Here is a 24,109-nt window from a genome sequence, read left to right as displayed (position 1 = left end):
TTAATTATAAGAACATGACAGAATTAGCTGCAAAAAACCTCAAAAACAATATCTCAAAATATTCAATTCTTTCGTTGATCAGGCTAGAATCCCATCACTCATTGAATTTTTTTTTCTTTTTCATTGATTCTCCTTGCATTTCTGAGAAAAACAAAACAAAGTTTTCTTTTGCACTCTTTACTACAAGACCAGAAACAAACCTTCCTGAAAAATTTGGCAGAATACCGTCACAATATTTCTTTCATTGATCTGTTGTGTCAGATTGTATCAGGGCCTTGATTCCCGAGTTCCTCTCCAGGCCTTAGATACAAAGGAATAGAAGACTTCCATGTCCGCTTCAATAGTTACAACATTGATATCAACAGATAGCATCCGCAACATCCGGACCAAAATCATAAAAATCAAATTGACAGCTGATTAAACAGCTTCTTCCACAAAGTTGTTAAAAAGTAGCACTTTTTCAACCTCAAATCTGAAATTGGATATGGAAAAATTGACGAACTGAAGTTCCTGTGAACATAAATCAGCTCTGCCTCTGATTGTGTATTGTGAGTTATGTGGCTAAATCAATATCACCCTATTATATAACCTCTGCTGATAAAACAGTTGTATACAGATACCAGGACGCTCACTGCCAAAATTCAAGAGATGGATGTGCGAAAGTCGACAGAAGTACGGCAATTGATTAATAATAAAACGTCCAAACAACATATTCATCCCCGTTATACAAGGCAGATGAAATTGTTATCATTCTATTAACTTCAAATTTTTCAAATATGGTATTTGAAATAGCAACGTCATGTCTACGATATATGATTATGTTTTCAGGCGGACAGTGGGATGTTGTATATTGGTTGTAGAATTGGATACACTTGATTCATTGTTGTCTTTCTCCAATATCTCATGTGTATGTATATAGGCACACACCATCAGATATTACTGCCTCCAAGTATGGCAAATATCACAGTGCTGAACCAGTAAATCGGATACAATCAATAACAATATCTGGCAACTATTTCAATCTGACTGTAGACATTTTATTCTTTCTCTCATGAAACATGTGAAACGATTAGGTAAGACGAACACTGCCGGAAAATAACGGTGAATGTCCTGCTCTCTCCGGAGCATACACAATGATAAATGTGTAATATATGAATAACGATGTATATTTAAGCTGAAATCACATGCAATTTTTCAATTACTGAAAGGCTTCATTTATAAATGCTTCCATATCGTGTAAAAAATGCAATCTTGAAGGTCATATATGTTTGGAGCCCAGCAGCTGAACATCTAACACCACAGTTTGATATTTCGTTGACAGGGAAAAAAATCATTCATTTTTTAAGTCTCGTACACTAGCACTCGGCACCAATCTATAGATCATTCTCTCTATATAGCTACATTAACACCGTTCTCTCTACTTTAAATCTGTATACAAAATGTCGAAATCTAAGATAGTTCAGTCGGTTTAAGAGCCCTAGATATTGGTATAATCAATGAAGCTCATTTGTTTTTTATGTAATCAATTATTTTGATAAAGAAGTCAAGCCTTCCTGATATAGAGATTTTACATAGAAATCTTAATCTAGAGCCAGATATACACAGTTTGGTTTCCAATTCAATGGTGCCTGACTCACAACTCATGCAAGTTAACGTACGGTTTATATTTTAAATTAAAAACGGTTATCAAAAGTGATAATTTGAAAACTTGTGGCTCAGAAAAGGTAACGAAATATCACCAAATTTACCAAAAATGTAAGCTTAAACCTTTATCCTAAACTAAAGGTACCTGTATATATCAAAAAGTAAACCTTATGTCTTTTGCCTCCCTCTTGATTAGCTGTTCATTATAGATCTTTAGTCTTTAGTTGTTCAACCCACATGCACATATATGACAATTTTGATAAGAAATTCATAAAGAAAAATACCTATAACATAATTTTCTATAAACTAGTCCTGCTAGTGTAATAATTATTAAAGCAAGAATTAAATAATTGAAATGTGCAAGTTTGATTTGTGTTGCACGACTCTTCTAAGCTTTGATTCATATGAAATCGATAACTTTGAAAATATTAAAAAGAAATACCGTATCTGACCCAATTAGCGGCCAGGGCGATTAAAAAATTGAAAAAAAAAAAAGGTGCTAATGAGACGAAGCTATTGCAAATCTACACAGTTTTGTGTATTTTTGGTCTTTATTTATGCCTGGGTAATTGAAATTGAGGCCTAAAGAAGGTAAGGGGCGCTTATAAGGACATGGGTGCTTATTGGGTCAAATATGGTAAGGATGTTGTGTGCATTTGTACATAATGAGCAACAATTAAATAAAAAATGCCTTTTTATTCAATTACCAAATGAAGAGATTTAATTGAAACATTAAAAACTTTAAAAAATCAGTTCTTAAGAGATTAAAAATGTTCTTGAAGCTTCATAATATCAAATTATTGAGACGTCCTTCAAATTGTAAGGCTGATGTACTTAAACTATTATCTCCATTTTCTCCTGACAGATTAAGCGAGGAATCGGAGAATAAACTCTGTATGATTCAGTGGATTGAATGCGGCCCCTCCCGGCCTATATTTTGATTAAATGCCTTATACTCCCTTTATCCCTTACCACTGTAGCCAGAGGCCAAGGTAGAGATACAACTGATCAACTTTGTGGTATGAAACAATACATTGCATGCTTGAAATCCTATTACTTCTCCAAAATCAATCTTTATAGATCTTTGCAAAATGGGTTGAAAGCTACCAAAAGCACAAGAGAGGGAAAAAATATTCAATTTCAAGGAAGTATTTGGAAAATTTCATTTAAAAAAAGTTACAATAATGCAATAAGAAAGCTAACCAAGCATGAGTTTTCTATGAACAAAAGTAGACAACATTGGTACAGATATTCCGTATTAGACCACATTGCATAAACCTCACGGTCTCTGTAAAATGATTATCATTGGATGGGAGACGACCATCAAGACAACCGTCACGATGATTTCAGATCACTTTAATCAGTCCTTCATGTTCTCAGATTAATGAAAAGAGAATCTTGCGCCATGAGTAACTGCCGATCGTGGTTTTTCAACACTGCTTAATCAGCTAATACAATGTTTGAATCAAATTCAGTCTGCGGTGATTTTGTCATAGCAATATAGCTTCATATGGCATTGTGGGTAGGAGTACTTTAAAGCTTTTGAATGATTTTACGACTGTAAAATGATTACCATCGTTTCCACCACCATCAAGGCGTGATGAGAATTTGTAGCGAAATTAAAATCCAATGTTTCTTCTGCTAGTAGTCTTCTTCCCTTTTATCTATGATAAGGCTGTTCAGTTTGTTATATGGTTAATGATGACGACTAGAGGAAATGGTTCTGTGTGTAATAGCCAGTGTCTATACAAACATATTTGTCAGTAGAGAATAATTGTGAACATTCATTTACTTAATGTCTTTTCACGACAATTTACATTGGCTTATGTTTTATTGTGTGACAATTTAAAATGTACATCTAATGTTTATATGGAAGCAATGCACTGACTACAAATCTGTAATTAGCCATTATTAATTAGTATCTGTATTTTATTGATGATAATACAAAGTAGGGCTGTAATGGGTACAAAATTTTGGCAGCGGGTACCCAACTGTTGCAACCCCACCCATACCCGGTTACCCGTAGAGTAATGTAACGGAACATTATACATCGATTATAAGATCAACAAATAACAATTTTTTCTTTTATATGAAAAATTCAACCTTTATGAACTCTTTCATAACTAAAAATATAATAATCTGAACTGTCATGGTAATATCCAGAAGATGTAAACTATACTGATATGGGCCTTTCACCGATTCTGTTCTGATCACCGAAACCATGTTGATTGCAATGTTTGTGCGCATGACCGAAAGTACTGCCTACTTCCTTTCAGGGCAGAGGAAAACGATAAAAATGTTTTAGGAACAGCTTTATGGTTTACACAATGTGTTAATTTTTTGTATACACACAATTAATTGCTTACAATATCTACGTTTCAAATTAATAGTTTTCTGTTGTCCAGTCAATATTTCTCTAGGACATAAGCATTAACTGTACATCGCTGTAGGTGAGCTTACGTCAGTGTACGTTGTGGATTCTCGATATCGACAATCAGGCACGAGATGTTAACAGCATGTGAAATATGGTAATATTAAATCATTGAAACACTGTTTAACTATAGAAATGTTTGTCAGATAAAGGTACCTTTCTAAAATACTTTATTTGTACTTATCATTCGGAGAAAGCTGCTAAAAATACAAAACTGCTTCGGGGTTCGGGTACCCATTTTCCGACCCGGGTATGACTAAAAACCAACGTACCCGTAACAGGTTATCCGGGTACTCGTTACAGCCCTAATAGAAAGTACGTGCTATAAGCTCTAGAAAGGTAAACACATTAAATCCTTCATCTGCTTGAAAGTAAATGAATTTGTGAATTTGAAATAAGCACATGTTACCAAATTAAACTTGGAAGTGTGGAATTAAAAAGGACTATCAACCATAACAGGAATGGTAAAACTTTGTTTCTTGTACATAATGCCTTGTAGCCAGACCGTCAAACACAGACAAAAATCTAACGCCATTTTATTGGAGTCTCCTTCCATTTCCTGGAAATCCTGCGATTGTCAATACCTCAGTGTAAGCCTGAAATGGCCACTACAGCACCATCGGAACGATAGCTGTCGGGCAGGAACCAACAAGATTTATAGCCAAAAATAGAGGTTATCTACAGACGTCAAAGACACTGGTCAAGTCTGACTATTATTTAGAGTAAGTTTCTGATCTTTAACAACAAAACTGTGTAACATTACCAGAGCTCTTAACTGTTTGATCTCTACCATAGTTATAATGTGGTAAATATCCATAAGGTTTGATAGCTTAAGGTCCAAGTCATGGTAGCATATTACCATAGACATAATGTTGTAAATATCCATAAGCTTTGATAGTTTAATGCCCAAGTCATGGTACCACTTTTTACCTTTGATATTACTATAGTTATGATGTAGTAACTATCCATAAGGTTTGATAGTTTAATGGCAAAATCATGGTACCATTTATTACCTTTAGTATTACCATAGATATGATGTAGTAACTATCCATAAGGTTTGATAATTTAATGGCAAAATCATGGTACCATTTATTACCTTTGGTATTACCATAGTTATAATGTGGTAAATATACATAAGGTTTGATAGTTTCATGGCCAAGTCATAGTACCATTTATTACCTTTGGTATTACCATAGTTACGATATGGTAAATATCCATAAGGTTTGACACATTGTATAGACATTCTAAATCTGATCATATATTACGTTAAATAAGACACGGTAGACATTCTATAAATCTGATTATTTCATACCCTATTTAAAGCATGGTAGCTATCCAAAGGATTCAGTCATTTATTACTAGTATTACGGTGGAAATTATGGTAGAAATCCTAGAGATGTGATAATCTTATATTAGATAACTGTTACTGTCGGAATTACAGATTCAAATGTTTGCAGTCTTCCTAGCACCATTTCCCCCTGTACACACATGCTAAAAAAACTAGTTATTAAGCGATTTCACAATCAATCTTAAAGCTTGTTAATTAATGATACGAGCAAAAAAATCAATACCTAATTGATGAGATTTTAAATTCCACATGAAATTCAAGTTTTATTTGGAATATCATCTATCACTGAACTTAAAAAAAAAAACACACACACACACAAAGATTGTGGATTATTAACTGTTACCCCTTTGAAAAATCAGAGAATCTGTGGAATTTACAGTGTCAAAACCTAGCGGTGAGCATCGAAACACTGAATCCATACCTAGTAACCTCCCTTTGTTTCTGTGACCATGAGCTGACAGGTCATATCTCCTGCCGGTCTAAGATATCACAATGATGACTAATTTGTCACGCCTAACTAACTCCTAAACCTTCTGGGACGAAGCACTGCAGTATTGTATTTACAGTATGGGATACTCTAATGTGCTGAGCCAACTAGATGTTCAGTGTTGTGAAAACAGCCATTAATTACAAAATGCCAGTGTTGGTCCCTTAGGGTAGGTTAAATTGTCTTTAACAGGATGACCGTGAAATGGCACCCAGTGTCCATAGATTTCATGTCTTTGGCTGCATGCCTGCAAAATGTTACTGAGTCTTTGTTCTTTCATGTTCCTTTTTCTATTTTTCTAGATACATGCATTGCAATATTTATCTGTAAAATATACATCAAATCATAATCAAATATTTGATGAATCATTCTGCTTTGTTGTGTCATATATCTCCCCGACCACAAAAAAAACAATAGACACATAAAATAAATGATTGGATTATTTCATTATCAAATACAAAGACATTAATGTCCTCGTTTTCATATGAAACCCAGACAGGATGAGATACAATGTAAACAGCAGACATGACAGGAAGGGATGGATAACATTTTATACATCCATCTCGTGGTGACGACATTAAATCAGGGATTTCATCACTAAGAGTACACATACCTTAGTTATGAACTACTGTTACAAAAGCATGCTAAGTCTGCTAATAGAATCCATCATTGATCTGTTACTTCTATAAACATACATCATATTTTATTGAAGTGTAATTTTGATTTAAGTCCTTGCCTATTGTTTTTATTGATTCTGATACAACCCCTCGCCCTATTATTGATCAGCACCACAGGAGTCTATTAAACATTTATAGGTGTACATTGAAAACGTTCCCAGACATATACACTAGAACATCATACATCACAATTTTATATAGTCAGCCTTTTTTTAGCCAGGTAACATATGTGGAAAAAATAAAATACCTTGCTATCTCAGGGTAGTAGGGAATTTGTAGTGGTGGGATACATCAGGTGGTTATATAGTTGGAGTCCTGACAGTAGCAAAATTTTATTAATATTGTTGTAAATATTATATATTTTTATGTCACTTGGAAGACAAGTTTTTTACTCAAAGTATTATTGACTTGAAAGAAAGACAACTATTAGTATTAATATACATTGCATACAGTGGAACTTGGTTGATAGGAACTCGGATAATTCGACAACCGGCTTAATACGAAGTGCTTTGACGGTCCAAGCTGAATTCCCTCTTTATCTTTGTTTAAAGAACTTGGATAATTCCAATTAGGAAAACTCGAAGAACTCGGATATTGTGAAATAAATTTTGGGTCCGAATGACAAAAATCATACATAAAATGTTCTTATAACTCAAAATGAGATTTTTTGGACAACGAGATCATCGAAAATGCCGATTTCTTTTTCATAAATCTGCCGTAGAACAGCATTTCAAAATATATATCTAGGTTTTCTTGTTATTATTTTGCAACTACCATCGGCTATTTTGACATCTGTCTTGTTCACATCGTTTTACGACATGGAACTAGACTATTTATACCAAGTAAAGAGATCATCAGTAGACATGAGAACTCGCTTAATTCGAACACTCGGATAACTCAAAGTTTTATCTCGGTCCCTTTAAGTTTGTATTAACCGAGTTCCACTGTATTTTTTATATCACACTCAGATGTACTCTAATTTTACTTTGTGTGTTGCAGTAGTACTTTATAAATCGCTATAAATCACAGGTAACGTTTGTAATCATTGACACATAGTTATGATAACAAAGAAGAAAGAAATAACGAAAGAATGTGTAGAAGTAAAGGACAAACAAGCACAACATAAACTTCCCAATGTGTGCCTAATTAAATTGAAACCTGTACCTTTATAATTAACTTATACTTTAATAATTAACTTGTACCTTTATAATTAACTTGTACCTTTATAATTAACTTGTACCTTTATAATTAACTTGTACCTTTATAATTAACTTGTACCTTTATAATTAACTTGTACCTTTATAATTAACTTGTACCTTTATAATTAACTTGTACCTTTATAATTAACTTGTACCTTTATAATTAACTTGTACCTTTATAATTAACTTGTATCTTTATATTTAACTTGTACCTTTATAATTAACTTGTATCTTTATATTTAACTTTTACCTTTATAATTAACTTGTACCTTTATAATTAACTTGTATCTTTATAATTAACTTGTACCTTTATAATTAACTTGTACCTTTATAATTAACTTGTACCTTTATAACTAACCTGTACCTTTATATTTAACTTGTACCTTTATAATTAACTTGTACCTTTATAATTAACTTATCTTTATAATTAACTTGTACCTTAATAATTAACTTGTACCTTTATAATTAACTTGTACCTTTATAATTAACTAGTACCTTTATATTTAACTTGTACCTTTATAACTAACCTGTACCTTTATATTTAACTTGTACCTTAATAATTACCTTTTACCTTTATAATTAACTAGTACCTTTATATTTAACTTGTACCTTTATAACTAACCTGTACCTTTATATTTAACTTGTACCTTAATAATTAACTTGTATCTTTGTAATTAACTTGTATCTTTATAATTAACTTGTACCTTTATAATTAACTTGTACCTTTATAATTAACTTGTACCTTTATAATTAACTTGTACCTTTATAATTAACTTGTACCTTTATAATTAACTTGTACCTTTATAATTAACTTGTACCTTTATAATTAACTTGTACCTTTATAATTAACTTGTACCTTTATAATTAACTTGTACCTTTATAATTAACTTGTACCTTTATAATTAACTTGTACCTTTATAATTAACTTGTACCTTTATAATTAACTTGTACCTTGATAATTAACTTTTACCTTTATAATTAACTTGTACCTTCATAATTAACTTGTACCTTTATAACTAACGTGTACCTTTATATTTAACTTGTACCTTTATAATTAACTTGTACCTTTATAATTAACTTGTACCTTTATATTTAACTTGTACCTTTATAATTATATTTAACTTGTACCTTTATAATTAACTTGTACCTTTATAATTAACTTGTATCTTTATAATTAACTTGTACCTTAATAATTAACTAGTACTTTTACAATTAACTTGTACCTTTATAATTAACTTGTACTTTTATAATTAACTTGTACCTTTCAATTTGTACCTTTATAATTAACTTGTACCTTTATAATTAACTTGTACCTTTATTGAATTGAAACATGTACCTTTATAACTAACGTGTACCTTTATATTTAACTTGTACCTTTATAATTAACTTGTATCTTAATAATAAACTTGTACCTTTATAATTAACTTGTACCTTTATAATTAACTTGTACCTTTATAATTAACTTGTACCTTTATAATTAACTTGTACCTTTATAATTAACTTGTACCTTTATAATTAACTTGTACCTTTATAATTAACTTGTACCTTTATAATTAACTTGTACCTTTATAATTAACTTGTACCTTTATAATTAACTTGTACCTTTATAATTAACTTGTACCTTTATAATTAATTGTACCTTTATTATTAACTTGTACCTTTATAATTAACTTGTATATTTATAATTAACTTGTACCTTTATAATTAACTTGTACCTTTATAATCAACTTGTACCTTTATAACTAACCTGTACCTTTATAACTAACCTGTACCTTTATAATTAACCTGTACCTTTATAATTAACTTGTACCTTTATAATTAACTTGTACCTTTATAATTAACTTGTACCTTTATAATTAACTTGTACCTTTATAATTAACTTGTACCTTTATAATTAACTTGTACCTTTATAATTAACTTGTACCTTTATAATTAACTTGTACCTTTATAATTAACTTGTACCTTTATAATTAACTTGTACCTTTATAATTAACTTGTACCTTTATAATTAACTTGTACCTTTATAATTAACTTGTACCTTTATAATTAACTTGTACCTTTATAATTAACTTGTACCTTTATAATTAACTTGTACCTTTATAATTAAATTGTACCTTTATAATTAACGTGTACCTTTATAATTAAATTGTACCTTTATAATTAACGTGTACCTTTATAATTAAATTGTACCTTTATAATTAACTTGTATCTTTATGATTCACTTTTACCTTTATATTTAACTTTTACCTTTATATTTAATTTTAATTTTTAAAGGATGTAGATAATAAGGTACCTCCATGTCACCACATTCACAGCGTTATCTGTAAAAACCTTGCTCTAACTTCCTGTTTGTGTTTATCGCATTTCTTAATACTAAACCTTATTGGGAGCATAATACATTTTGTTATCCTTCAATAAAAGGGGAGGGGGCTAAATCTCAAACTGAATCTAGGAAATTGTGGACAAATTTTGAATTTTACCAAATAATCTCTACTAACATTTTAACATAGAATGTAAGAGAATGGGATATAAGAACACAAGTCATGTCTCTTTCCCATAATTCTATCAAATTTAAAATCCAATTTTTTTATCAATTATAAATGTGATTTGATAAGGTATAGTGCAAATCAATTTCCAAACCACAGGTCATTATTGTAAAGTAAGAGTGAAATAGAGCAATCCATTGTGAATGGTCCTCATCAGTGATTGAAATGTCAACCTGTAATCTACGTAGGAATTAACTACATTAGAATTTCACGCTGGGATATTTAAATTTTGACATCAGAGAGAAAAAGAAATAGAAAAGAAATTGAAAAAGCAATACAATGGTAGAACAAAATAAATTAGGCCACAGGTGAAAGGAATTCCGATGGATTTAATCTAATACAGTATTTTATCCGAAACTTTAATCAGTTTCTGACGTTTATTTCATTTATATCACAACTTAATAATACACAAATTAACTTTTGCTGACCGATTTGAGTTGTTTTTTTTTTTACTAATTTTCCATTTAGATAGACAATAATGACCATATATATGAAACAATTGAAGGATACGATTCTAATTAATTGAAGAATTATGCTGAGATTTTTTTTATAATTTCTATCAAACTAACAATGCTTTGGGCAATTTTTTCAATCTGGACAACACATTTATAGGTTGTGGAGATGTGTATTGAAGAACGCCCATTTCACCTTACGTCCTAACCAAACACCTTTTTACGACACCAGTACCCTTCGGAGTACATAAAGCTTGCGGCTAACGACGTTCCTGTCCTGGACGATATATCGGGCTACATTGCCTCACAGGTAACAACTTCGGGGCAAGGTGCTAACATGGAGGTGTTGACAGAAAACATTCAGTTGTTTACTGTTAAAGGTTATGTAAACAAACAAAGATTGTTCATTTCATCAGGACTGTGTACCCATGGAATATAGTCTAATAGGGCTATTCACGGACAATATTAAAACCACTATACCTGAAAATCTCCTGAATAGAAACATTTGAGGTTTGCTATCATTGCTAACTAATCCCTTTATTAAAGTTATGTCAATATCCACGAAGTGGACACAAATGGAAAATTCAATATAGGTTCGGACAGGTAGAAAATGGCACTTACCTATAATCAAAGTTGTAATCAGGGGATAAGTGAATGTAGACCAGGTAACGAAAGTTTCCACACAGGTATATATTTCCACAGAATGTTTGCGAACTAACACCATCCAATGCTGGGTAGAGAACTGGCCATCATTCACACGAATAATTCTCAACAGTTGATTTGAACTTTTTCTGATGAGTCTATACGATTTAGATTTCACAAAAGAAAATGTCCCAATTAGGTTGAATCGAAATTGAGAACACCTGCTTCAAGCCACAGGTAGTTGAGACTGGTTCTGAAAAGAGAACAATAATTAGAGAATTAAATAGCATAATAAATGGTGGTCATTTGTACATGAGCGACTCTAATGAGGCAACAACAGTCATTTGTTAAGCAGTATAGAATAAGGAAGTGTCGGTACCATATGAAGATGAAATAATAGACTGCCGTTATTGTCCCATGTTTACCAGAGGTATGCTAGCCGTGCACTCGAATGTCACCCCACGTATTTGTGATTCCTAGTCCCCTCCTATATATACATATCTACATTGGCCAGTTTCCTATCACCAGCAAGTAATCCCTTATATTTAAACATAAGTTTAATGAAGATTACATCCAGGGGCTGTATGACAGGGCCACGACACCCAAACAGGACCAATCGGCTAAACAGGACCAGATAAGGGAGGGTAAGAGCATGCCGTCGCGCGTATTGCCACCTACCAAACATCACATTCCAACGGTGGTGACTGTGAACCACGCTGGAGATAAATTTGTTGTGCCGATATTCCTCATCAATAGTCTAATCAAACTGCTGTACAGAAGGAGCGTAATGGCTTCAAATGTCTTATCGCCTGCGAGTATGAAAGGGAACCAATGGTTTAACAACACTCACTTCTCTCTACATTCAACACAGCAGATATAGGCAACCAGCCAAAAAATAGACCAATTGGTCACAGCATGCATCGCAACCAAACTGATGACCGTCACAATCCTGACGGCTGTCAACTGCTACTGGACAGAAGCAAAATGTTCAAAACTGAAAAAACATTCTAGTCAGCATTTAAGAAACTTAAAATACTAAAACTACTATATCTGAAAGCCATATCAAGCATTAATCTAAGTCTAATATTAATTCATAACCTGTATGCTTTGACATTTTGATAATTTGACCCCTGACTTCTCCAACTCCATGTCTAATCTGACCAACTAAGAATTATGACATTGTTCCTTACTGACCTTACTTGTGAATTATACAACACATATTCTGGGCTGATCCTTAAATATTCACATATCATGTTTTATCTAATCCCTGAGCATACTGTCCTTGTTTTCCATGAGTATTCCTGTATAACCTGACCTCTGTGTATTCTGACATTCTGTATAATCTGACCTCTGATTATTCTGACATCCTGTATAATAGTCCTGACCTCTGATTCCTGTATAACCTAACCTCTGTGTATTCTGACACCTCGTATAATCTGACCTCTGATTATTATGATACCCTGTATAACCTGACCTCTGTATATTCTGACACCTTGTATAATCTGACCTGTGTATTCTGACACCTCATATAATCTGACCTGTGTATTCTGACACCTTGTATAACCTGACCTGTGTATTCTGACACCTTGTATAATCTGACCTGTGTATTCTGACACCTTGTATAATCTGACCTGTGTATTCTGACACCTTGTATAATCTGACCTGTGTATTCTGACACCTTGTATAATCTGACCTGTGTATTCTGACACCTCATATAATCTGACCTGTGTATTCTGACACCTTGTATAATCTGACCTGTGTATTCTGACACCTTGTATAATCTGACCTGTATAACCTGACCTGTGTATTCTGACACCTTGTATAATCTGACCTCTGATTATTATGATACCCTGTATAACCTGATCTGTGTATTCTGACACCTTGTATAATCTGACCTCTGATTATTATGATACCCTGTATAACCTGATCTGTGTATTCTGACACCTTGTATAATCTGACCTCTGATTATTATGATACCCTGTATAACCTGATCTGTGTATTCTGACACCTTGTATAATCTGACTTGTATATTCTGACATCTGTATAAATCTGATATAATCTGGATTCTCACCTGTATAACCTGATCTGATATTCTGACTGTGTATTCTGACACCTTGTATAATCTGATCTGTGTATTCTGACACCTTGTATAATCTGTATAACACTGACCTTATGATACCCTGTGATACACCTGATATCTGGTACTGTATAATGATCTCACACCTTGTATAATCTGACCTCTGATTATTATGATACCCTGTATAACCTGATCTGTGTATTCTGACAACCTGTATAATCTGACCTTTGATTATTATGATACCCTGTATAACCTGACCTGTGTGTATTGACATTGTATCACCATGCTTAAACACAATAAAAGAAACATTCGTTTCTGACACAAAATGTTCTAAATAAACAGCAAAGAATACTCCCAATTACTTTCCTGATAATGGATTAAAAACAAGACTCTAAAACATGAATGTCTTGAGATCTTCTACAGGGACAATTTTCAATGAAATGGCAACTAGTAAAAAAACCCAGCTCCAAACTACTGATACATGCCAACCTACAGGAACATCACATACTGAAACATGCCAACCTACAGGAACATCACATACTGATACATGCCAACCTACAGGAACATCACATACTGATACATGCCAACCTACAGGAACATCACATACTGATACATGCCAACCTACAGGAACATCACATACTGATACATGCCAACCTACAGGAACATCACATACTGATACATGCCAACCTACAGGAACATCACATACTGATACATGCCAACCTACAGGAACATCACATACTGATACATGCCAACCTACAGGAACATCACATACTGATACATGCCAACCTACAAGAACATCACATGTTAATGAAAAATCCATAAAGGAAGAGAACATGCAGCTTCACAAAATTTCCAGCTATTTCATTTTTTCCCTTAATTTGATGTTGACAGTGAAAATTATATCGTATTACAATCACGAAAATGGTGGCACTGTGTAATGTGTATTTGCTGTATGTGACCTTGATGACCTAGCAGAAAGTTCTATGATATAGGTATTAAACCACTCAACTGCTTATTACACATTAAGTAATAGTTTTAGCTAGGTGAGGTAATTTTTCTACAAGTTTCTCAAGATACACTAAATGGTTAAGCAGTTAGAATGGCGCAGACAAGAAATCATCGAAAGGGTCCAGAGAACAAGAACATGTGTAATAGGAAGACATGATAAGATACATAATATACAGACTAACATATTCTACCAATACAATACTTGCACCTTATACCAGACCATACAAGGCCTGAGTCGGCCGCTGGACAGTTAAACCCCCTAATGACCGTCCACACACACACTCGTCCTTATCTATAAGCGAATGCCTGCTGCAGTACGTTAAACTGGAGAGCGTGACAAACATTGATGTCACGTGTCACGACACATTACCTACCCGGAATTATCGTTACACAGACAAAACAAGAACAATAATATGTAAAACATAACCATTGTATCATATTGTTAGTCTGGACATTATTGATATTGATCACTTTAATTGCAGGCCAGGAGAAATAATCTATTCCTGATAGTCTTTTCTCAGTCTCATATCTTTAATATCCTAGCATGTTATGTATTATATTTTCTAACCAGAAGTCCAAGGACAAATCCATCCTCATTGTTTGTCATATCCTGTGAGATTTTAGGCATCTGAAATAAACGATAGGTTTCAGTATCAAGCTATTACTTTGATTACACATATTATCTTTTTCAAAGTAGCAAATGATAGGGTTCCATGGTCTGCGATTCAGTGAAATGTCGATTATACCACTCAATTGTTATATACCGCTAGTTGTTGGATACGAAGACACAAAAAGTATCTTAAACATGTACTTTATCACTTTTAACTGAGCGCACCGGGTAATTGTGGGAATACATCAGGACCGTTAACATGTAAGCTGTTACACAATATCCGATTATAAACATACATCCTAGACAAAGAAAACAGATATTTCACACCAATAATTCTTATCTTAAGCAATTTATTTTCCTTTAAATGGAATCAATACTCTGCTAAATATACATCTCTTTTTGTCTTCATTAGTGTGCTGAAATAGCCTTTATCTCGTATAGACTGAATTTTACTGAGCGGAACTTTATTTTAACATTTTATGAATCCATCAACAGATCATATTCAACAAAAAATCATTAGGTACCGTATACCACATATAGCTAAAGGCTTTTCAAATCATTCCCCAGAAAATTTTATGCTATCTTGGAGCTATACCTATATATAAAGTTGTTGTACAAGTCGACAAAGGTGAATCGATGTTGAAACTTTCTTATACAATGCAATTTCAATTTTATCTTTGAACTATTGCCTTCAGCAACATGCAACTCACATAATGACTATATATTGTCTCAGTTTTGTCGGGTTTTTAAAAAAGATTTTAATGATTCTCAAGGCTGCTGATGTCTTTTTTCTTAAAATCCGAACATTAAGAAAACCAGTAATGATTAGAATTAATGGTTGGTATTCTCTTATTTGCAATATTTTGATAGGACAATAAAATTGAGATTTGTGTTGGTAAATAAAAGTTATGTCCTTACCATCGCACCCCTGTATAATTTTTATATAAAGTAACATGTTGACATCATATAGGCACATAAATGTTTCAATTTGCATTCAATACACTATTGAACTCTAACCATTGAATTAGTTCAAAGGGCAAAATATTTCTGTGTACAATTTGTCATGGTCATCGTCTAATTAAGTACATTAGTTTCATTACAGATTACAAATCAATTGGGTTTGGTATATTATAATTAGCTTTCAAAAAGAACAAATTCTTATGCAGTCCAGCATGGATCTACAATAAGGTTGGAGTTTGCATGTTATCCATTATTTTTTTATACAAACTGGCATTGAAATATTTGCTGCCTTTTAACAAAAGTATTGTCAACCTTGTGCAAAAAGCTTAGAAATTAATCAGTTCAAATTTTGAAAATAGGCATAAAACTGGAATGTATTCGATGTGATAGAATACATTTTGAAAAAATAACCCATATCAAAATTTACTTGAAGAAGAAAAAAATCATCAAATTGAAATAAAATGAAAAGGAAATGAGAGTAACTTTTAAATTTCTATCAAGTGAACAAGTTAAGTGTGTGTCTATAGCTTAAAGCTTAGCCTGACTACATTTGAATGTAACATAAAAGTATACATCTTTTACAGCATTTAAAGTGCAATTTTAACTGCACTCCACGTGATTACCAAAAAGCTAAACCATGACTTTCAGCTTTTACACCAAACAAGATTATTTTAATGTTTTGTTTGCATCAGCAAGCTAACAAATTGAGGGACAGTTCCACCCACATGCCTAATTCATAGAAGCCTTGTCATCTTAATGAAACAAAAATTTGATATATTGAATTATCATTTGAATCACCTATTAAGCTAATCAAAAAAAAAAATTTTGGCTTTTATTTTTTCCATACATTAGATGATTGGCCGCCAAGCTCCAAAACTAAAACTTAAAACATCCTAAATAATTCTAATTAATTTCAATTAGAAGGTAAGTGCTAATTGAGAAAACAATACATAGAGTCAAACAAGCATACCAATGGAACTTGTGTATTGCACTCTAAGTATCCAAATTAATTCTGACAATTAGAGCTGTACTTTGCCTCGTTAACTTTTGCCACTAATGTTAATTACACATAACGCTGATCAGGTTACCCTCATTACTGTCCCATTAAGACAGATAAGACTCCGAAATTTGTAAACGAAAAAACTCTACATTTATCACTTTTTTCTGTAAAGAGATGCTAATTAAACAAGTGCAGTTTTCCTGCTGATGTTGATCAAATCGATCTTTAAGGGCTGCATCACCTACCAACTCTGCATCTCTTCAGGCAAAATAAAATTTACAAATTCAATAAGAACTAATCTACTTAGCTGAAACTCACAAAGACAATTTTACTAAATTCTCAAAGCTAATTTTTTCCATTCTTTTTTGTGTTAATTAGTCAATATGAGTGCTAAGGAGTGTCCATTCCCATACTAAAAGCCCAAAGAAACAACTTAAGGATGTATTCTTCTGAGGTTTCAGTCCCGTTGAAGTCTCAGTTTGACATATAACAAAGAAGTTCAAATAAAATCTATCAATATCTGTAGCAAAGTTGCCAATTGCAAATTTTGTCAAAAATTACATTTCTATTCTTAGTAGATATTTTTATGCAGGTATTTTAAGAAATTACCCAATTGGCGGCCATTTTGAAAATGTGACTTTATTTGCCTTGAGTAGAGTTTTACCAGTTTTTGCATAAATTGTTTTTTATTAAATCATCACTGCGTCAGTATTTTTAGCTGTATTGAGCTTATTTTTGCTGTAATTCTTTACTAGTTTCGCAGTAATTAAAATATTAAGCATTAATGTGTGAAATGTTGTGTTTTTGTCAATTTATTTTAACATTTTTGGGTTATTTAAGCACTTTCGTTTTTTACTCTAAAATATTGAAAAATAACAGATATTGAAAGGGGCAAAAAAGTAAGCACACATACACCCCATTTTTCTGCCTGATTTAGAAAGAGCAACCCTTTCCCTATTGATATGCAAAAATATTTCCAAAAGTTTAATACCATAACTTTTTCTATACAAGGTTAAATCTAGCAAAAATGACTAAAAATGGTGCATTTTTTAGCTAAAAATTAATGGGTAACATATGTCATTAGTCTTCTTAATCATAACTGCTACATTCTTAAAGACCACTGGAAAATAAATTCTGCAAATATCCATGCATATCAAACACCTGACATTAGGAAATTATGGCTTTAATCTCTGGTGTATACGGTCAAAACGGTAAAATTCCAATAAAATCCAATATTTTGTCAATTAGGTATCTTTGAGTGACAATAACTCAAAAATGAGCAAACGGACATGTTTTTTCTTCCATTTTCTTCTATGGTATGAACTCCTATTTCCAAAAAATCTATATGAGAAAAAATGTTTAATATGAGAAAAATTTTGACTTCTCAAAGGTGTACATTTTTAACTGCGACAGAGCATACTTTGAAGATAACACTTGGTTTTGTTTCAGTCATCCCCCCACCCCTCATTCACTTTTGCAACTTAGTCTAATTTATAAAAAAAAAAATCTGTTCACTTTAAATGTGTGTATATAATACATAAATTTTGTTAAGTTCTTTTTTTCAAATTTGCAAAAGAAATAATATCTTGATAAACATTAAAGCCTCGCTTAAGGTCAACTGTGAAAGTCATCGACATGATGCATTGAAAGGAAGTGTGACAATAAAGAATAGCACAGATTAATGTCAGGTACCAAATCAAAGAGAATAGTAATTAATTATAATCTCTACCACTCTCTCAGATGTTTTCATCCTCAGTAACCATAGCTTTTATTAATTAAATATATACAATAACCTCTCAGGTATTATCACTTTAACATCAGCCAATCAGAACACATGGGACTTACATCACTTACTCTTTATAGAATGACAAAATGTTCTCTGTTGTCTTGTTTACTCATGATAAATATGATGTTAACTTTGACAGACATTGTCGAGCCAGTACCCTGTTCACCAGCCGATTTATCTCATTAATTACCCTACCTATACCATCACACCAACACAATTTTTATCACATCCACACAAGTTTTATCACAGCTACATCAGAAAGCTTTCAACTTTGTTTTATAAAAATCAATAATGAAATATTTATAATTAAGTGCTTGCTCTAGCACTGTTGGAGTACAGAAAAACCACACTGTGTGTTTCATTACAATTATGCTGTCTCTTTCCACAGAGAGTTATTTGACAATTTTCAATAATAAAGGTTGAATATCAAAAATTACATTGAAAATAAGAATAAGCTTACTTGTAAAAAACAGTAATCCAAGTATGAAAGTTCAATATAAATCACCAAAGAAAAAAACAACTTGTATAATATCCAAGTATATAGCGAAATAAAGTTGTTCTCAGGACAAAAAGCCAACAGACTATAACCAAACATTAACTATCTCACAGCTAATATTGATGGGTCATAGCCTTGGGTCAGACTAAGTGTGCATATGTAGAAATGTCGGACAGGTAGACATGCTTCAGGGCTCTACCTGGGATAGTTATCTCCCTTACATATCTGAAACAATACGCTCCAGCCGCTACTCATCAGTGGTTATAATGGTCACTGCGCTTGTAACTCTACCTTTTATATGAGTCTTATCTCAACTGGACAATGGTCAAGGACTAATAGCCTGTAGCCATTTACGATGATAGATAATTACAATCATCTGTTCAGCATTAAAACTAATAGCGCATACATATTGCTGGTAGGGACAAATTCTTTCCTGTGTCCATCACAATGAAAGCATTTTAGTAATTATTTATAGGAAACAAGTATACTCTTAACATTTTCTATTGTTTCTAACATGTCTTCTTTATGTATAAGTATGAACAGATTTTTTATATAATGATGTTTGTATCAAATATGTAATCAATGATCTTTTTACTGTTTAACAAGTAAAAGCCTGAAGTAAAAATATTAATGGAAAATTACATGAATTACAAACTATCTATCTACATACAACAATGTCATAATATAGCAAAATGATTCTTACTTATTTCATATATCATTCATAAAACAAATAAAATGTAATCAATTTCATTGATAAGCATATAATAAGTAGAAATCTTACAACAGACTTAAATATTTCTAATCTTCACCAAAAAAAACAAAAAAAAAATAAAAAAGAAATTCTGCACTCGATGCAAATCCTTGACCTACAGTAACAGTACAGAACTCTCGATGACATTAGTATAACTTTATATATAATAACTCAAACGACAGCCATTTCCAAATTCTCCAGACTTTAATAATCACTGGAAGTTTGATGAAATGCCATGTAAACACCAAAATAAGTCCTCAGGGGTGAATCTTTTTATATGCCAACGTCTAATCAATACTTTAAATGACTTGTTGATACCAATTCAGGATGATAACATTTCATCCCTTTCACAAGGAATTCCTGATTTAATGAATCTCTAGCGGTGAACCAAACTCTAAGATGACATCCATCAAGGTCAGTTTCAGTGCTTTGTCGTGTCATCCTTCTCAAACACCTTCAATCATCGTCATGAATGTGTCCCACGAACACTATAATCACCCAGACTTATTCTTGCTAACATCAAATTGGCAGTTTCCTCCCCTTTTCAGCGTCATCGGTTTCTGCTCAGATCCCTAAACTAGCCCCGCAGGTTCAATCTTGCACCAATATTTCTGTGTATCCATAGACTATAACACCATTTATGATCCAGTAACCTTTCTAAAAAGAAATCGTGTATAAAGCAATATTTTATTTGCACTATTTCCACAAAGTTCTGATTTAGACATATGTTAACCGATATCACACACCATCATTCTTCCAAGACACCATTTACTAATTAATTTTTAGCATACTGGGATTCTTGTAAATAAGCCATAGGAACTTTCCTATAGTATACCAAACTGAATCTAATAGACTTGAGACTGTTTAGCTATGAATTATTGTTTTTCAGTAACATTGAATCCATCCTTTATAAAAAAAGTTTTTATCTCCATCCAAAGCTGTTTTTTTGTCATACTTTCATACCCCCCAACCCTAACCCCAACATATTCCTACCTTTTCACCAGACCTACCCTCATACTCCCAACCCTAACCCCAACATATTCCTACCTTTTCACCAGACCTACCCTCATACTCCCAACCCTAACCCCAACATATTCCTACCTTTTCACCAGACTTACCCTTGTACCCTCACCCCTAACCACTACATATTCTCACTTTATCACCAGACATACCCTCATACCCCACCCCTAACCCCAACATATTCCTACATTTTCACCAGACATACCCTCATACCCCACCCCTAACCCCAACATATTCCTACCTTTTCACCAGACTTACCCTTGTACCCTCACCCCTAACCACTACATATTCTCACTTTATCACCAGACATACCCTCATACCCCACCCCTAACCCCAACATATTCCTACATTTTCACCAGACATACCCTCATACCCCACCCCTTACCCCAACATATTCCTACCTTTTCACCAGACATACCCTCATACCCCACCCCTTACCCCAACATATTCCTACCTTTTCACCAGACATACCCTCATACCCCACCCCTAACCCCAACATATTCCTACCTTTTCACCAGACATACTCTCATACCCCGCCCCTAACCCCAACATATTCCTACCTTTTCACCAGACATACCCTCATACCCCAACCCTAACCCCAACATATTCCTACCTTTTCACCAGACCTACCCTCATACCCCCAACCCTAACCCCAACATATTCCTACCTTTTCACCAGACTTACCCTTGTACCCTCACCCCTAACCACTACATATTCTCACTTTATCACCAGACATACCCTCATACCCCAACCCTAACCCCAACATATTCCTACCTTTTCACCAGACCTACCCTCATACTCCCAACCCTAACCCCAACATATTCCTACCTTTTCACCAGACTTACCCTTGTACCCTCACCCCTAACCACTACATATTCTCACTTTATCACCAGACATACCCTCATACCCCACCCCTAACCCCAACATATTCCTACATTTTCACCAGACATACCCTCATACCCCACCCCTTACCCCAACATATTCCTACCTTTTCACCAGACATACCCTCATACCCCACCCCTTACCCCAACATATTCCTACCTTTTCACCAGACATACCCTCATACCCCACCCCTAACCCCAACATATTCCTACCTTTTCACCAGACATACCCTCATACCCCGCCCCTAACCCCAACATATTCCTACCTTTTCACCAGACATACCCTCATACCCCAACCCTAACCCCAACATATTCCTACCTTTTCACCAGACATACCCTCATACCCCACCCCTAACCCCAACATATTCCTACCTTTTCACCAGACATACCCTCATACCCCACCCCTAACCCAAACATATTCCTACCTTTTCACCAGACTTACCCTCGTACCCTCACCCCTAACCACTACATATTCTCACTTTTTCACCAGTGGTACCCTCAATACCGCCCACCCCTTGTCGGTAACTATTCCATTCCTCCAACCCTAGCCCCAACACCTTCCAGTCTCACACCTATATTATATATCACTACTAACCTTCATCCTCAAGCCTTCACTATCCTTAAACCCCTTCACCTTTACCCTTCTGCTTCGCCTATCTCCCGAGTCTGGCAGTACACTCCTTGATTCCAGGTAATTGAAATATTATCATGTCTGGTGTCTCAGCCTAAAAGTACGTCTATATATAAACGTTATATTTCAGACCCACCAATTTGACAATTTTGATGGAGAAATTATATGGTAAGGACTATTGTACAGATAACTCAATGTTACTAGGTCATACAATCAGATTTATATTTACGTAGATATGTAGTTTTGATGATTCTTCGAGGGAAAAAAGAGAGCAAGAATCTTAAAAGTGCAAATAATTCGTGATAAAATCAAATCAAAATGACATCAGATTGCGAAATGACAAAGTTGAAACCTTGCAATATCAAATAACCTCAAAGCACTTTTACAAACTCTCCAACATAAACTGCCATTTTTCCTCAAAACTTTTTTACAATAGGTAAAGTCTGGCAGACAGTGGAGAAAAACTTGAAGACCTTGTTGAATTCTAAGTAAGTGTTGATCTGCACAAACAAAAGGAAATCACACTCAAATTTTGGATAACTCGACATTTTACTATTTGATTGCTTAATTCATCCTATCTAAAACAGCTAGTTCTTGTCATGTTCAGGTTTATGTAACAACATGAAAAAGAGGCCCAGAGGGCCTGTATCGCTCACCTGGTTTGTAATGCCAAGTAATGTTCTGAATACAGGTTCATTGTTTCTTTTCTGAAGGAATTTTAATATTAACCTCTAAATCCCCTATTGGGCCCCACCCCTCCCGCCCCCAGGGGGTCAGAGCCAAAATTTATACAAGTTCTGTTCCCCTTCCCCCAAGGATGTTTATGGCCAAATTTGGTCACAATCCAAGCAAAACTCTAGGACAAGAAGTGATTTATAGGATTTACCTCTATTTCCCCTATTGGGCCCCACCCGTCCTGCCCTCGGTGGGCCAGAGTCAAAATTTATACAAGTTCTGTTCCCCTTCCCCCAAGGATGTTTGTGGCCAAATTTGGTTACAATCCATGCCAAACTCTATAACTAGTAGCGATTTAAAGGATTTACCTCTATTTCCCCTATTGGGCCCCGCCCCTCCTGCCCCCGGGGGACCAGAGCCAAAATTTATACAAGTTCTGTTCCCCTTCCCCAAAGGATGTTTGTGGCCAAATTTGTTTACATTCCATTCAGAACTCTATGACTAGTAGCGATTTAAAGGATTTACCTCTATTTCCCCTATTAGGCCGCGCCCCTCCTGCCCCTGGGGGATCAGAGCCAAAATTTATACAAGTTCTGTTCCCCTTCCCCCAAGGATGTTTGTGGCCAAATTTGGTTACAATTCATGTAGAGCTCTAGGACAAGTAGAGATTTAAAGGATTTACCTCTATTTCCCCTATTTGGCCCCGCCCCTCCTGCCCCCGGGGGGTCAGAGCCAAAATTTATACAAGGTCTGTTCCCCTCCCCCAAGGATGTTTGTGGCCAAATTTG

The 24,109-nt window shown here is 33.9% G+C and overlaps 1 protein-coding gene across 10 annotated transcripts in view; it reads right to left on the bottom strand.

Moving 5' to 3' along the window:
• LOC138322812 (cadherin-23-like) overlaps window positions 1-24,109 on the bottom strand; it is a 208,952-nt gene that overhangs the window by 153,868 nt on the left and 30,975 nt on the right. For 8 of the 10 annotated variants that reach the window (XM_069266935.1, XM_069266936.1, XM_069266925.1 and 5 more), the window contains exon 3: window positions 11,406-11,679. The gene's annotated coding sequence lies outside the window, so the exon portion shown is untranslated. Of the gene's footprint in view, window positions 1-11,405; window positions 11,680-11,805; window positions 11,894-12,104; window positions 12,236-24,109 lie in introns of those variants that run through there. The other 2 variants (XM_069266927.1, XM_069266928.1) reach the window with 2 other exon arrangements.

This window comes from Argopecten irradians, chromosome 5 (genome assembly GCF_041381155.1).
Source record: "Argopecten irradians isolate NY chromosome 5, Ai_NY, whole genome shotgun sequence".
Classification (NCBI taxonomy): Eukaryota; Metazoa; Mollusca; class Bivalvia; order Pectinida; family Pectinidae; genus Argopecten; species Argopecten irradians.
This window is presented reverse-complemented; position numbering and strand designations above follow the sequence as displayed.